At 33.4% G+C, this 3,670-nt stretch overlaps 1 protein-coding gene across 1 annotated transcript in view; it reads left to right on the top strand.

Annotated features, from left to right (window-relative positions):
- The first annotated feature begins 373 nt into the window (after positions 1 to 373).
- Positions 374 to 3,670, top strand: part of LOC145243447 (uncharacterized) — a 93,844-nt gene continuing 90,547 nt past the window's right edge. Inside the window, exon 1 of the mRNA XM_080106337.1 lies at positions 374 to 3,134. The gene's annotated coding sequence lies outside the window, so the exon portion shown is untranslated. The remainder of the gene's footprint in view (positions 3,135 to 3,670) is intronic.

The raw sequence follows: 3,670 nt of genomic DNA, 5'->3' as shown, positions 1-3,670 counted from the left end.
TCAGTCATATCTTATACTCCAGCACTCCCAAATGTTCAGTTTTAGGGGTGGGGCGTGCTGGGAATGGGGAAGAACGGCGTTCATTGCCCTAGCCAGGAAACAAGATCTACCGCTGGGTGTTTCTGTCGAATCACTGAGATAGCGTCTCTGCGCTTGACTAGGCAAAGAAGGAGTATGGAAGCCGGGCGATAGACAGAGCCTATCTACTCCTTAAGCAATTTAGGTTTGCAAACCGGTGAATTTGTTTGAGTCACCAGCTCTAGGAAGGTTGTCATCCAAGACTGAAGAGGCCTCTCTCCCCTTTGGTTTAGTTTCAGAGTTTTCCTTCTCCTAGACGGATGATCTGGGAAGACCTACTGGGTCTGTCAGCCCCGAGAGGGTTTTCTCCGCGCCTAGGTTCTAATCCAGGTATTTCTGCGACCCCGCGTGGTTAGTGTTACTGGGTTAGTTTGTGGGGGATTATATCTCTACTGATTAGTTACACTCCTCAAAGTGATTTAGGGACATGCTATTTACTTGTTAATGGATAAAGGGGGTGGGTGAAGTTCATGCAGTGTAAGCGTCTATGATTGTAAGAGGGCTTGTTAGGGAGGAGATAATGTGATTTTAGTCTTACCCCTTTTTTATTATTTTATTTATGTTAGCTTAGGTCTAGGATAATGTTACAGTATGAGTAGGTATTAAGAATTAAGCTACGAGTTGTGCCCGAGCTAGCGATTCCACTACAGATGCGGGGCAATGTGGGAGTTTAGTGGCGGATAGGTTGGAAGGAGTAGATTGTTAGCGTTCAAGAGAAGAGGGGTTATTTATTTACAGATAGATTTCCATTAGGATTTTTGAGTTACAGGTAAGGTTTAGTTTGAAGAAGGGGGGAACTTTTTTTTTTTTTTTTTTTTTGCATGCAGGTAAGACAAACGCAATCGTCTTGGAGGTAAAATGTATAAGATTTCGTAGCTAGCTATTAGTTTTTTTTTCTCCCAGTTATAGGAACAGCTAGTTCGTTGAGATTTGGAATTGTAGTCATTAAGGTCAGGCGCAGAGTGTTGCATCCACTCAGAAAATTAGCCCTAGTATCACAGCTGGGATTATGTATATTGTAGTTACAAATATAGTGACAGTTAAATTTTGAGCCACGTGCAGTGATTTGGTATGGTATGGGTATCATGGAGGACACTTTAATACAAGCAAGCGTACGGTGATTGCATATATTAAGTATACTGCTTAAATAAAGTTCTTCTGTCTTCTATAGTAGAAAGAACGAATTTTTTTTTTTTTTTTTTTTACATTTTGGGAATCAGCCATCTATTTGCATATATATATACCTATATGCATATCCGCCCCGTCATACCAAGGCTAATTGAGTAAAACAGCTTTACGAAGTCAGACCATAAAAATCTTTGCAGAAAGGAAAACGACGCCAAAAGGAAGAAAAAAAAAAAAAAGGAAGAAAGAAGAAAACCCAAAAACAACAACAACAACAACAACAACAAAAACTTCGAAAAGTTTCAAAAGAATTTACGATACGAGTTACGATTCGCCTTCTTATCATCAGAAAGAAAAATAAACAAAAACAAAACAAAAAACAAAATAAAAAAAAAACAAATAAACAAACAAAAAAAAACAACGTTTTATTTAGAATTCAGTCTGCGGGAACAATTATATATAAATCTAGCGTAAAATGATCGTTCATTTCCGAGCCATTCTAGATTTGTAGAGCAGTTAACCATTTTTTTAACCACTAACCTTAAGTTCGCTTACAATATGAGGCATCCCTATAAAAGTAGGCCCATGATTTATCTTCTGTAGTAGAAAACAAACAAACAAACAAAAAAAACAAAAAACAAAAACAAAAGAAAAAGAAAAACAAAACAGTTAAACGGAAATAGGGGTGCATTTAACATTAAATTCATATCCGCAATTTGAATTTCTAAAATAATTGTTTTGTTTTTTTCTTTGCTCAGTTTTTCTAAGGGTGTCCACATTTAATCGCGTTAAAAAAGTAGAATTTTATTTTTCGAAGAGAGTGATTTCGTGGAGGGTCGTCGTGCGTCGTCATCATCATCATCAACAACAATAATAATAATAATAATAATAATAATAATAATAATAATAATAATAATAATAATAACAACAACAACAACAGCAGCAACGACAACAAAAACAAAAACAATAATAATAATAATAATAATAATAATAATAATAATAATAATAATAATAATATGGGTTACGCAAGGATGTTGTATGCATCAGATGCGGCACAGCAGCCACAGCACTTTTTATTTCTTCAGCCCACGTAACTATCTAATTTTAAAACAAACAAAAAACTACATTTTTCAACAGTGCAATCGACACGTTCATACTAAATAATAAAAAAAGCACAGTAGCCAAAATTCAATAATAATTTAACTGCTGCTAGCCCGGTTTCAGGAAAAAAAAAAATAAAATAAAAAAATAAAAATAAAAATAATCGTCTATTCGTCCTGTCGTCGACATATCATTACTACTGCTGTTTTTTTTTTCTTTTCTCAAACAACCCGAGTTTACAACGTGACGCACTTGTTAAGCTCCCAGCCGAAAATGAAAAATGGAGGCAAACGCTGACGCAGTCTTCATTCTGTAAAAAAGAACTCCTCGGTAAGAGATTGCCATGTTTTTGTACACGTCGCTATTTTTGTATATGGACAATCGGACAATCAGTGGACAATCAAGTGTCCTAGAGGAGATACTGCAACTTCTGTTATTTCAAAAGGAAAACAAAGGCTGATAACGACGCCGAAAGGCAGAAAAAAAAAAAAAAAAGGGAAGAAAGAAGAAAACCCAAAAAACAAAACAACAACAACAACAACAACAAAAAAAAAACTTTGAAAAGTTTCAAAAGAATTTACGATACGAGTTCCGATTCGCCTTCTTATCATCAGACGATAAATTTTTATTCTTTTAATTATCATTATCATTATTATAATTATTATTTTTTTGTTGAGTTTTAGAGAGAACCAAGGGGTTTATATTTCAAACATATATTACTCTGGATATAATACATTCTTTTTGTTCTGGCTAATATTACTGGAGAAAGCGAAAAGCAGAAAGAAAATGTAAAACTTGGATTTTTCAAAAGCACCGTAACCTTAATACAGGTACGTACAAATTTATTACTTTTTTATTTGTTTAATTTTACTATGGGCACCGTTTGAATAGTTCACCTATCACGCGTGGTATTAACCCAAATGTTGGATAAAAAAATCGATTCTGCCTTTTAAAGAAAACTTTTTGTCCGTAAATTAATTTAGTTTAATTTATTTTTTTCTGTACATAAAATCGAATTTTTACCCCAGTAATGCATAAACTTTGAGAATCTAATTAATTATAATATGCATATACATACGTGTGTATATATATATATATATATATATATATATATATATATATATATATATATATATATATATATATATATATATATATATATATATACTAGCAAAAGTACCTGTCGTTGACTGGGTTCAAAAACAGCCCACAGAAAATGGACTCTGATTTATGAAAGTATGATATGTTATGAAAAGGAAGGGTTATAAAGAGATAGCTTCGAATTTGGGGGTATCAAAACCAAAGCAAAATATGATGATAGTAAAAATAAAATAGATAAACCCCATAATTTATTATACCATACCTG

Source organism: Euprymna scolopes, chromosome 22 (genome assembly GCF_053919585.1).
Source record: "Euprymna scolopes isolate OS-2025 chromosome 22, ASM5391958v1, whole genome shotgun sequence".
Taxonomy (NCBI): Eukaryota; Metazoa; Mollusca; class Cephalopoda; order Sepiida; family Sepiolidae; genus Euprymna; species Euprymna scolopes.
Note: the sequence above shows the minus strand (reverse complement) of the source record. Positions and strands in the feature narration are given on the sequence as shown.